Genomic DNA, 13,180 nt, shown 5'->3' with positions numbered 1-13,180 from the left:
ATGTCAGTCTGGGAGTGTTCTGACTATTTTTATACGTAGAGGGAGAAAGTCTTTGGTGGAGAGCCCTGGCTTTAGGGCCTCTAACTCTCTACCTGGGAAAGGAAGAGCTAACAGAGGAAGAATAAGAAAAATGAAGAGCTCCAACTGTGCATGTTGGGAAAGGGGTATTTAGAGAGGTGGTATGCATGCTTTAACTGGAAGCATAGGCTGATCCTGGGATTAAATGTAGCTATGCTAGATTCCCAGTACTAAATATTGTGGTTTCTGGCCAAGTTAAGGCACCTTGAGCTCCATGTTAATACACAGCTCTTCAAGACTTTTGCTTACGTGCTTGTAGAATCAGATGTCTTTTGTATTATCTTTGCTGTTCAAAGCAGACTTCACTGTAGGTTTGCCCTTTTTACCCTGGTGCCCTCTCATCCATGTCTGTAGTCAAGGCAAGACAGCAATGCTGTGTGAGATACTCCAAGCTCTCTCCTTGAGCACGAATTCCTTGCCTTGTGGTGCTTCCATCACATTTCCTTACACTGAAGAGCCCGTGAAGGTGTCAGCAGTTGCTCAGTACTGTAGTGAGAGGCTCTGTAGCTCATGGACAGCTGTCAGGGCTGTCCAAAGCAAAGTGGGAAGAACTGCTCCAACCCCCACCTGTGTTACATAGCTGAACTTGCACATCACTTGAAGACTCAGTATACATTAATTTCAGTTACTGCTATTAACTACGATTCATAAGGTTTAGTTTGTGTAAGATGTTAATACTGCATTAAGCTAGTTTTCATTTGGAGACTGCATTTTCAGCAAAGATTTTGAAGATGGTATCTGAATATATGTTAGTATTTATTAGACTGTTGGCAGAGGGATTTTTCTGTTCTGAAAGAAAGGTGGAGTCCTGAACAGAAAGGACAGGGGTGAGAACCGTTCTTCAGCTCTTCTGTTTATTTTTTGACTGGCTTGTACAAGTAAGATGCTTATGCTCTGCAATTTCTACCACACCTCACTGTTGATGAGGTAGAGGTGACATCACGCTGGTCTCAGTTCTGCGCACAGGGGCTGAACTGTAGCAGTGCTGCTGGTCTAGCCCAAATACAGAGCCTGTTCAAATTCCTTCTCCCCTTTCTTGGAGTGAAATAAATCTTGTTAATGCTCTGAAGCATTAATTCAGTCTACTACCATCTAAAACTAAATTTGTCTGGCTTCTTATTTAATTTGTGCCATTTTTCTTTGAAAGAAAGCAGACTTTGATATTAAACTGGTTGCATTAATGGTTTTTTGCTTGTACCTTAAATATTTGGCAACTTTTGATTGTTTTTCATTTAGTCCCAACTGTTGTTTGCTCTTTGACCTCTGCCAGAATGATCAAAAATGCATGTATTCACCTGATAAACACAGGAGAACAGGTTGTCTCTTAAAAAAAAAAAAATTAATAAAAAAAGTCCAGTACCTGTTGCTTTGAAGACTATTTCTTGTGCCAGTGTAGAAAACTGATGTTCTGGAAATAGCTTTCAGCTATTATCCAAACTGTAGCTCCTGGAGCCAGAAGTGAGTTGATTTTCAGTGAGGAACGCTGACTGGAGAACTGTTTCGTTTGGTAAAAATGGTGCTTAATTTTGCTTTCTCCTCTGAGTCGTGCAGTTGCCCGGTCTCTTCTCCATGTACATCCAATCTAACCTGAATGTGCGGCAGTTACATAAAGTACATCCTGCACTGAAGCTACTGAGCTTGGCTTGCTTATTAATGAAGTAAGTTTTAAATGTTCAATTTAAATCTATATTACAATAAAGTAATGCAAAAATGATTTTGGTTGAAATTGAAGTCCTGCAGTTAAACTTACTTTCAAATGTGGTTTACCCAGCTGGAGTAATAGAAACTCTAAGTCATAATAAACCTAATAAAAAAAAATACAACTAATCAGACTGCTTTGTAGTTCTTTTTAAGTTTCTGATCAATACAGGCCGTGGGTAATCCCAGACAAGATGTTATTAGTGTGAGCTGTGTGGATCAGGGCTTTCCTTGAGTGCACTTTGGTGGTAGCTGTTTGGTGTAGCTTACACACAGGATTTTGTTTGGTACCAAAAACTGGGGTGTGCTACATTTGTACAAGATGTTCTGCAGACTTCTACATCGCTAATACTTAGAAGAAGCATCTTAAAAGAGATTTAAGTGGCGTAGGTTAGGAAGTTAAGTGATGTTGACTTCAATAGCAGAGTTTTCCAGTCTTTGGCAATGCTCTTTGGACTTAAGTGAAATCAGGTGCTTTAATTAGCAGCATTTCCTGCTTCATGTGGGTGTCCTTAAACCTGCAAACTATTTTCCACTTGCTTTATCAGCAGGTTTTAGAATTCCATTATGAAGGAAAGCTTTATGTCATAGGAGCTTTCAAGTTTGTTTCAAAAGTATCTTTTTAATTAATGTTAACATTTTTTCGCTTACTTAGCCAGCGAAATGTTCCAACAGGAATTTAGAAGGATTCTTAAATGGCTTCTAAACCCCAGCATCTTTCAATTATTAGCCTAGAGCTAAGTAATCCTTTGGCAGAGGTGAGGAATGCAGGCCTGGTGTGTTCTGTGGGGTTCTGTGCCCCAGGTGGGGCTGATGTGGTTGTGTGTGGTGGCCACAAGGCCCCGTGGGCTGCTCATTCCAGGGCCTCTGGTTGTGCAAGGCCAGGGGGAAAGCCCTGGCACTCCCTGTCTGTGCATGGGGTGCCTGGGGAGTGATGGAGCATGGGGAATTCCCTCTGAGCCCTGATCAGCACTGCTGCTTCTGCTGCCCTGCTCCCACCGGCTCCTCTCGGTGTCCCCAAAGGACAACACACACAGGCTGTAGTCAGTAAACCAACCTGCGTCCCTGCTGTGTAGGAGGGAAGCATCTCCTGGCTCGGGGTTTTTAGAAAAGAGATGGAAGCCCAATGTTGCAGCATCTCCCATGTGACTTTGGCTGGTGGTGCTGCTGCCCCAGCAGTTACCAGGGTTGTGGAACACCAGGACTGTTCCTTGGCCACAACGGGATGTGAGGGAGGAGTGCACAAAGTACCAGGATCTCCTGGGAATCTGCTGTGAGCCCTTTGGGCAGACACTGCCTTGTAGAAAATCTTAAAATTCACTATTAAATGCATTGATCAGCTGGTTAAAACAGCATGTAAGACTAGTCTGATCATGCTTTGTAATATCTCACTGTTCTTCTATCAGATTTATTTTAAGGTGGAGCTGTCTCTGGATGCTATAGAACAGCAAGCTGTGCATGAGGGGGAATCCTGGGGTCCCTGTTGGTGGTGTCACGGTGTAACAACTTTGCATCTTTGAAAAACTCACAATGCTCTTCCAGCTCCAAAACTCAAGCCACGTGTTTTTTTTTTTTTTTTTTTTTTGGTACTGTGAACACCTGGTGTGTTTTTTACAAAACATCAAAGCAGAGGATACAAAATGTTTGCATTTAAACTAGGTATGCTCAGAACCTTGTTCCGTTTCTACTGGAGTTCTGAGAGGGCCATGTCCAGCTCCTGCCCTCCCTGTGAGCCCTGTGTACATGTGCTCACAGAACAGGCCAGTGCTGCCAAGTCCAGAGGTTGGAGTTTGTTCCTTTCTTGGGCATTTCCATTTTTATATTGCTGTTTAAACCTAGCTTTCTTGTTTTGAAGTGAATTCCTTGAGTACCATCTGTAATGGGGTATGTAAGGTCAAGATGGGGAGAAAATAAAATACCAAGTTCTGCTGTTTAAGTGAGTAATTACTTTATCTCATATAATTTATAACTCATAGTCTCTAGTGTTGCCTCTCTGCAAAATGATGGTCTCTAGATCACTTTAAAACCACAAAAATCTCTGCATCTTCGACATGCCAGTCTTGTGGCTGTTTTTAAAAAAATACCTGCTGTGTTTTTTTGAATACATTTCAAATTTCAAAGCTCTGGGGAGAGAGCTTCACCATAAGTTTGCAAGAGTGATATTGCCATATCTATTTCATAGAGTACAGCCCAAGATAACTAATGCTGTCTTCAACAAAAGTGTTCTAATGCCTGTTTCCCTATTTTCTCTGAAAGCCTCAACAAAAAGAAATACGTGGTATGTGCTTAGAGGTGAGTGAACTTCTCAGCTGAGGGGGACCATCTAGAGACTTGCATTGAATGCCCTGCCGGTAATCCGACTGTTTATTGTACTGAGGGAACTATAATTTGTATTTTTGCTTTCATCTCTAAGCTTTTCTGCTGAAAAAGCTCACTAAATGAAACCTGCTTTTTCCTGGCTACATTTAAATTACTTCCTGTGAAAGAGCATCTGTGATCTCCCATGGGATAGGCAGGCTTTTTTCCTCTCCCTGGAGAAACTCTTGTCCTTAATGTGAATCACTGAAGATGTGTCTTGCTGCTGAAATGAATTTTCAAGTCTTTGACTTAAGGGATTGCAGTTTTCAGAGCAGGAATCTGCTGAAGATGCCCTGAATGTTGTAGCTGTAGAGGCTTGTGTGCTTCCAGTGCAGGGATGCAACTCATTTGGAGTCTGAGGTTATTAATTAAAACCTGATTAGTCTGCACCTGCTAGCTCTGTAACAGCTTCTGATGTAGTCCTGTCAGAATTCAGAATTCCTTAGACCTAGATGCCTGTCCCAATATATGAGCAGTTCATCTGTCCTGTGCTGAAATTTTCCAGAAAAATGGGTTCAGCGTATTTAAATCCCAACAACTGGCTCTTTAATCCCTTCAACACAAGACCTAAGAGTTCCCTCAGAGTAAGTTTCCAGGTTGACTTGATCTTTCCTGATTGACCCACAAGCCTTGTCTGCATCTGGTTTTATTCCTCCTGTGTGTGACCATACCCAAGAAGCTTCTCCCTGTGCTGAGCACCACCTGTCTCAAGGTCCAGGTGTTTCTGGTAAGTGCTTTTGCATAATTTGTGGTGGTTTTTCGAAGTTAACCTAATCTTGGATTGCCTGCAGGCTCTGGGGCTTCCACCCCTGAAGAAACTGCAGACTCCATCCTGTTCTTGGACCTGCTTTGGGCAGAGATTGGAGCAGGTAACCTCCCAGGCTCCCTTTCCACCTGAATTTGTCTAAGATTTGCTCTGTCCTGGCTTTCTCAACCCCGTTTTATCTGTGAGGGGGTAAAAAGCACTGCTGTCCTTGCTGCTCAAAGACACTGAGCACTGACAAGAACAGATGGATTTTCCTTTCCTATGAGGCACATGCTCCTCTGGAAACTTAAAGGTTGTCATCAAAATTGCTACTCCCAAGTATAGGTAGCCCTTCAAAAGGAAACCAATCCCAAATTTGACTACATGGATTTCTTGTCTCCATCTTGCACATTTCATGAGCTTTGAAGTAACTGAGTGAATTTGGGCTGGGTTGTGGAGGTGCAGGTGTGTGCTGGGAGTTTGTGTCACCTGATGGAAGCATCACCTCCAAAGGAAGGAGAACATCTGCCAGAGCCTGCTTTTGATAAAGGCATAAAAATGCTGTTTTCTAAGGCATTAAAAGTTTCTCAGTGGTTCTGTATTAAGGCCAAGCCCCCTCCTCATTCATGTTCTGGCAGATTGACAACTAATACAGTGGACTGGGGAGTGAAATGTTGTATATGTTGGATTCTGTTAATATGCATTCTGATGTGATTTGATAAGGGGAAAGGGCAGAACACTGAGGATTAGATACATAATCAGTTAAGGCTCTAACTGTTGTTATGTCTGTTTCTTCTATGACTTACTGAGAGACCCTAACCCTGAACTTAAACCTGTTATAAAGGTCTAAAACTTTCTACTTATTGGGCAGTGTCTCAGAAAAGCACCAAGTGGGCTGTTGGCTTCTTGAAATTGTTTTGCATAAACCTGGGATATTGCCTGAAAAGTGGAGTCCAGATTAGTTATTATATTTAATCTTAAAATCTCCAGAAATTCAGATTTTTTAAGTTGTTCCAATGCCTGAGTAAGCCCAGATAGTCACAGATAGTCAGCAGGAGATTTTGAAAAATAGAAGGAATAGGTGATGTGCAAGAGGTGGCACAGGAGCACTGGAAGGTGAAGGGACTTCTCCTGTGAGCTCTCATTGCCCTCAGCTGCAATAGCTCTGAGTTCAGACTGGGTGGGTTTGTATTCCTGCTGGCCCTGGTTCAGCATTGGCTGTAGTTGCCAATGGATGGCTTGGGTGACTTCAAAAAGTCATTTTTACAGTGGTCCACGTGCAGTACGACTTAGAGCTACACTTAGGCTCTAAGTTCCCAAATAAAGCCCTGATGCCATGGTGTGGAGGGGGATCCTTTCTCCTTTTTAAGCCTGTGGCTTTGGTTCATGGTTTAGGCTCAGTGGAGGCATCTCTGTGTCACAGGGGTTTTCATGGGAGTGATGCTGATGCTTTAAAATATCTCCCAAGTTTTTTAAAGCAATGCAAAGGGCCCTTGGGATTATTTAGATGCTATGCCTAGTCCCTTTACCCCTTTGAAAACCAGTCCTTCAGCAAACAAAAGTAATTCCTCAGGTGATTCTTGCCAGTGATTTTGCAATATTCTTTGTGAAACAAAATGCCCAGAGTCAAGTAACAGGTGCTGTGCTCAGAGGCAAGCAGAGGGTGGCTCTAAAAGGTGGTGATCAGCTGTTGCTGCACTGAGAATCTCATTGCTCTGAGAGGAAAAACCCAAACCGCTCTGACCACAAAAATGAAGGTTTGGTCTGAAGAATGTGCAGCTACACGTCAGCTGTCCATGGCCTGTGGTGCAGGGCAAGATGGCAGCAGTGTTCCTGCCAGGAGGCTGGAGAAAGCACAAAACACCGGGAGCTCTCATTGCTGCCTTTCCAACCTGCCCGGCAAGCACTTGAGTAGGTGTGAATAAGGATCTCTTGAAGGAATACGAAAAAGGGCCACCAGGGGCCATCACCTTGAACTTGCCCTTTCAAGTGTTATCTATAAATACGGTTCCCCAAAGCAATCCAGCTGGCACCCTCTAGTCAAGTTCATCATGATCTCAGATAAAACTATCAAGTGGAGCCAGATCTTCAGCTGCTTTATGGAGCCTTGCCAATTTCCACTGCTTGGGAATGAACTGGAGGAGCTTCTTCCATGCTGGAGCCTCACAGGAAAGATGAGGGGAGAACCTGCCAGGGGTGGCTGTGCTGCAGCTCACTGATCTTTGCAGGCTGCAGGTAGAGAGGAGGAGGTGAGAATCCTCTCCAAGATTACAGAGATCTCACGTCCTGTGAGTCCCGTGTGGTGGTGGAGCTCCTGGTTTTTTTGGAAGTCTCACTCTGGAGCATGCCCATAATGTGGCAGTGATCCAGCCACTACTTAAATAATTTTAAAAGCAGCATTTGTCCCCATATTAGCAGGCAGAGAAAAAGCAAGGTGGTATGGGCAGCCTGAGGTGTGGGGAAGGAGTTCTGGCTCTCCCAGGGTCCAGAGTTCTGCTTCTTGTGTCTTAGCCCAGATTTTCTTTCGGAATGTGGCATCCAGCAGGTTGTGCCAAGAGATGCTGTGCCCTGTGTGATGGCAGGGCTGCATCCCTCCCCTGTGGGTTTGCTTCCTAACAGTGCCTTTGCCTGCTCTTGTCACTGGTGGGGAATCAGTGCTTTTTTTAGCTGATGAACTCCTAAGATTATCAGATGAACAGAACTGTACAACAGAAAATCCTGAATTTACTGGCTGTGTTTGTTTCCTTAGAAGCACAGTGTGCTGTCACCTTGCCTTTGTAAAGATCAAAATCCATCTTGACAGCCTGCTTTGCCTACTTTCTCAGTGGCTGAAGGCAACTTTGCAGGCCCTCGGAGCTGAAACTGTCACTTTTTATTAATCCTGTGTGTTTCTTGGGTTTAAACTTTCAAATATATCAGTAGAGCTGGTGTAATCTCCATAATCATGACTTTATTATACAAGAGTAACTCTTGAATATCTAGCCCGAAGTCAACTTTTCTTAGGCAGCAGTGAAATGGGTGACAAGATGGCCAAGATGCTTTTCAGGTGATTTGGTAAAACCTGTGGCACTGCCCAGCCAGGCTCAGGCTGGTGCCTTGGTTGCTGCAGGGAGGTGCATGAGGCCGTGGATGGAGTGATACTTGCCCAGTTCTGCTACTTGTATCTCATTCTGTTTCCCATTTGTAGACATGTTGTGTCCATTATCTGCCACAGTGACACTTAATCCATGTGGAAAAGCCCAGGCTTAGCATTTCACATCATGAAGCTGGTAATACATTGTCCATTAAACAACATTATTTGCTCTCTTTTCTTCTCTCTCAAGTTTGTTTGCATCCAGGATGTGCTCAAGAAATGCAAGATGGAAAAAAGAAAATCAACAGTCATTGATGTTGAAATATTAATGTTTCTTCAGAATGAGGGGTGGAGTAGAGTGAACTCCCAGGGGTTCACTGCAGGACTGCAGAGTTTGCAAGAGCACTGGAGAGCAGAGGTAGTTCCAGCATGGGCAGGGAGAGAAGAGTCTGGCGTTTCTGGCCTCTCTGAAGGTCTCTGACACCTTGCAGAGCGGAGCGGGTGCTGTGCAGTGCCTGTCCTGTGTGTCAGTGTGGGAATGGCAGCCAGCATTGCCTGCTGCCCCGTGCTCCTGGGGGAATCCTGACAGGGCGGATGCAACGGGAATGTCCCTGCAGCTTCTGCTGCCCAGCACTGCCCCGCTGTGTGCCACATCTGTGCTCCTGGACTGGGACCGTCCTCTTGTCTGGGTACTGGGAAACCACCAGGGAGCTGGGCAAGAGGTGCACCAGAACTGAAATGAGTGCAGTCACTGAGAGGTGTGGGGGTGACTTAGAAAGGATCCCACGGAGAAACAGGCCAAGCTTTCCCCATGGTGAGGGTGTCTTCCCTCCCCCGTGGTTCAGCCCTCCCAGTTACTCCTTCACAGCAGGTTTGTTGCCATTACTGTGACAGAAAAGTGGGTTGGTGACAGGGAAGAGCAGAGTGTCCCTGTGATCTCTGCAGGCTGCCTGGCAGAGCTGGCTCTGTCCTCGCCGTGCTGGCGTGAGGGGATCTGACACCGCGCTTCCCAGCCTCCAGAAACACTCCGCGTTCACATCGTGCTCCTTTTGTTCAGGTTTCCAGAATTTCTTTTTAGTTGGAAGCCTTCAGATTAGATTTATGTGGACGTGAAACCCCATCAGGCATGGGCAGATTCGGGTTTCCCAGCCCATTCCTTGGGTGCTGCTGCCATCTAGGGTGTGAGCCAGCAGAGCCTCGGTGCTGGCCGTGGGCAGCCACGGCTTATCGCACTGTCCGCGGCTTATCGCACTGTCCACGGCTTATCGCACTGTCCCACAGCCTTTTTTCGCTGTCCCACAACCTTATCTCACTGTCCCACAGCCTTATCCCTGTCCCACAGCCTGCTGTGCGGGTTTGCTCCCACAGGGTTCATGGCAGCCCGGCCGGGCCCCACTGCAGCTCCCAGGTCTGAGCCACATTTGGGGTTAAACATTGGTGTACCTCCTTACCACAAGGTGTTATTCCAAGGAAAAAGCTGCTAAAGGACTGCAGAGGAGCGCTGCTGGGAGGTGTCAGTGTGGTGTTGGGGACACAGGGTTTGGTGTCTGGTGTTGCCGGTGCTGCAGGCACAGTGAGGAGCCCTGGGCTCACGCCAGGCTCCCGGCCCTGGCTGGCCAGGTTGACTTGGGCGTTGTTTTAAGGTCCCTGTGCAGACTGTCGGGGGGTGAGGAAGGGTCAGAGATGGCCGTGGTGACTCTGAGCTGAAGCCCCTCTGAAGCAAACTTGTGGCAAGTGTTCCATCTGGGCCATACTGCCACCTTTGTTTTTGTGTTTGGTCTGGTCTGCCCATCCAAGAAATTTTCACACACACTGAGAGAGAACGTGGCTCCTGCCCAGCCTGAGGGGCACAGGGAGGGAACAGATGTTCACTTCAAACCAAAATAATTCCCAGGCTTGAATCCACACTAATGGTTCTGGCCCTGCATCAAGGACTTCAAAGCAAAAGGAATTTTTTTTAACAGTTCCAGCTCAGGTGTAACCGAAATCCCATTTTACAGACTATTTCCACAGGCTCCATGTTTGTGAAGCCCAGGAATCAGGACTCACTTTTCTGCAGCTAACTGGAGCCTGGCTGAGTGCGCTGTCACCACGTGGATTTTCCCTGAACTTACCTTGGTAAGGTAAAGCTCTGAGCTCAAATTCCTGGTTAAATAAATTTACATACACTGTGAAATCCCTCCCGTCTGTCCTGGAGCCAGGCGAGGGGCTGCCAGGGCTCTTTGCCACCCTTGGTATGGATGACGCAGGAACTGAGCAATCCAGATCCATAGCACAGCTGTGTTATTGTGACCCTCCTGACTGAAGGAATGGCCTCTGAGATGCATGCGGGCTTCAGAACAGGAGACACGGCTGCCACAGGCAAGCAAGTACATTTTTTAAACTTTTAACCGTTTATGTTTTTTACTTTTAACCATTTCTGTAAGTAGAACCGGAGCTGTGGATCTGCATCTTGCTCTGGCGAATCGTTTCCCCCTTGTGCCCCCCTGTGGAACCTCCTGACTCTTTCACTCAGCAATACCTCACCTTTGCTGTCATTCTTCCCCTTCCTCACATCCTCTGATTTTTTCTTTGTTTTAAATAAGTCTGTGTTGAGATTATCTGTATAGTCTCTAGTGTACAGTTGTGAGACAAAGTCCACCAAAGGGCCAGCAGGAATTAGGTGTTTTCATCTCAATGGGAACTATGCTTTGTTCCAGGTTTCCTGTTGATTCTGATGAATTTCAGCAACTGGGAAGCACAGATTCTGACGTATTTTTCATGTGCTGTGGCTGTAGAATGAACTATTAGAAGATCTATAGTATCAAATGGTTTGACGTGTTCTTTTGGGAAGCCTTATAGAGTTATTAGTCCATGCAGGTAACTTTCCATCCTCTATTTCTTACAAATCAATTCTTTACACAGCTACTAAAACCTTTTGCTCTTTTGATGTAAGATTAGGGTTGATCAAACCTTAGGGTGTGCTCAGGAGTGGAGACATGACTTAAGACATGCAAAATAATACTGGAGTGAACATGTCTGTGCCTTGTAGTGCTGCGTGCAGTGGGGAAGATTTTGAACTACTTCATTTTACCTCAAGGCTTTGGGACTCAGTGTTTGCTTACAACTAATAAATATTACTACATGAGAATATTTACTTAACTGACTTGCTACACTGTTCTGGTTTCTTTTTTTTTATTATTTTTCATGTTTTAAAATTATGTGAAGTTGAAAGAAAATATTCTTCCCTTTGAAAGAAAGCAGAAGACTGCAAACCAAGGAGCCCTTCAGTGGATAATTCCCTGAATTTTTTTTTTGGGTAGCCCCTGTTTTTCCCTTACCTTTGGAAGTACATGGCAGAAATTACTCATTGTTGCCACCCTGAGGTTTTTTCCCCTATTTTTAAGGCTTTTTGGACATTTTCCTCTTCTCTGAAGCACTCTTTGGAGTCCTGTGGGGCTGGTGGGAAGGTGATTCAATTCCTAGAAAAATGTTGAGCTGGCACTTTTTAATGTGTGAGGGTTTTAGATTCATCTCAAATGAGTACATTTCAAGCTGTATTGATTTCAGTGTGCTTGAGACTTGACTTTTTTAAAATTTATTTGTTAATATGGATGTAGCTGTTGCAGATAACTACTCAGTTTAAGTATTACAGATGGACCAAAATCCATCAGTGACTCAGAGTGCAATTAAATACTTTCTGCTTTGGGGTATTTAGAGATTTCAGAGGCTGCTAGCAATTTGTTATGAAAGCAATTTGGTTATCACAAGTATTGTACATTGTATCTTTATTTATAGAGTTATATCATATCGTGAGGTGATACTTTTGGGCCACAAAACAAGAGAAGGGAGTGCTTCGCTGGGGAGGCTTTTGGGATGGGGACTGTGAGGAATGGTGTTGTCCCTGCAGTGGTGACATTGTGCCTCAGCAAGTCCCTCTCTCACCTCTGTGTGGTGACATTTCACAGGGGTAATTATTACCTAAATTCACCCCAAGCACACGGACCTTGAGGTCATTACTGAGCAGATGGAAGAAAAACACTGAATATCAGCAGAGAGAAAAGCAGCTTGCAGGTACAGGCATCAGCTCTGACTAGAAATTTCAGGAGAGACCTTTAGTGCCATAAATGGCTTTAAACTCATTGATTAATTAATATCTGTGTCCCACAGAAAGGAAACCTTCAGCAGCTTCCCTTAGCAGCCATGCAGAGCTTGGGGCAGAGCTGTGGGGTGGATTTTCACCGAGCCTGTGCAGGATTTGCTCTGCACTGTCTGATGTGGAGCCACAGCAGGAGCCTCAGCAGCAGAGAACATGCCCACCTGGAGTGTCATGGTGTGTGTCACCTCCTGAAGGATGACTCTGGCCTCCCTGAGCTAACCTGGCTGGTGCCCTGCAGCAGGAGGGGATACCCACACCTACAGCACATGAATCAGCTCTAGGAACCAGCTCCAGCTCAGCTGCTGCTGCTTCAGGCCAGAAGATCCCAAACCTGATGGGTTTGACATACAGGAGATGATTTTACTGATGAAATTGGCCTGAAACTGGCCATCACTGGCCCGATGAAGGTGACTTTCAATACAGATAGGCTCCTGAGTGTATGGCTTTCCCTTCTTATTTTTACTTTGGGACTGATTTTCTCAGAAATATGGGGCATTGCTTCCTGCTTGCATGTCTATCTGGCATCCACAGATGGTGAATGTGGAAGTCCCTTGATGGGCTTTTCCTCAGAGTGGTGTAGTAGGGCTCCTATAAACTGGGAGTTTGGAGTAAGAGCCACAAGTCATTGCATATTACTCATTTTAGACTCCAACCAATACAGTTTGTGGTGTGGAAAACACCTCTAGTGTCTTCTAAACTTCAGTTTACTTGGGTGAAACATCTCCCTTGTTTTGTAAGAGTCCCAAAACTTGTTCTTGGATAAATCCCCATTCCCCAGCTGGCTTTCAGCAAGTTCCAGATCTGGTCTTAATTATTTCAGTGTGAGCATATGTTATGTAAAGAACTGGCAAAACCCAAAATCATCATTGGACAAACCCTGGTTTACTGATGGGTTTTGTGTGAGCATCCAAACTGGAACAGATTAGTTTTCCTTCATAGATCTAAGCTGCAGAAAAAAGAAGTTAGAGATGTCCAAATCTGCATGTGAGGAGCTGTGGGTACCTCCTGGGTGCGACCACCCTTGCACAGGTGCTCTGAGCTTTGCTCTTTGGCTGGACTAGGGCTCCGTGGTGTCTCCCTGGTGTCACCC

This window comes from Chamaea fasciata, unplaced genomic scaffold, assembly GCF_029207755.1.
Source record: "Chamaea fasciata isolate MVZ Bird 193981 ecotype frontalis unplaced genomic scaffold, bChaFas1.0.hap1 SCAF_16, whole genome shotgun sequence".
NCBI classification, from domain to species: Eukaryota; Metazoa; Chordata; class Aves; order Passeriformes; family Sylviidae; genus Chamaea; species Chamaea fasciata.
Note: the sequence above shows the minus strand (reverse complement) of the source record.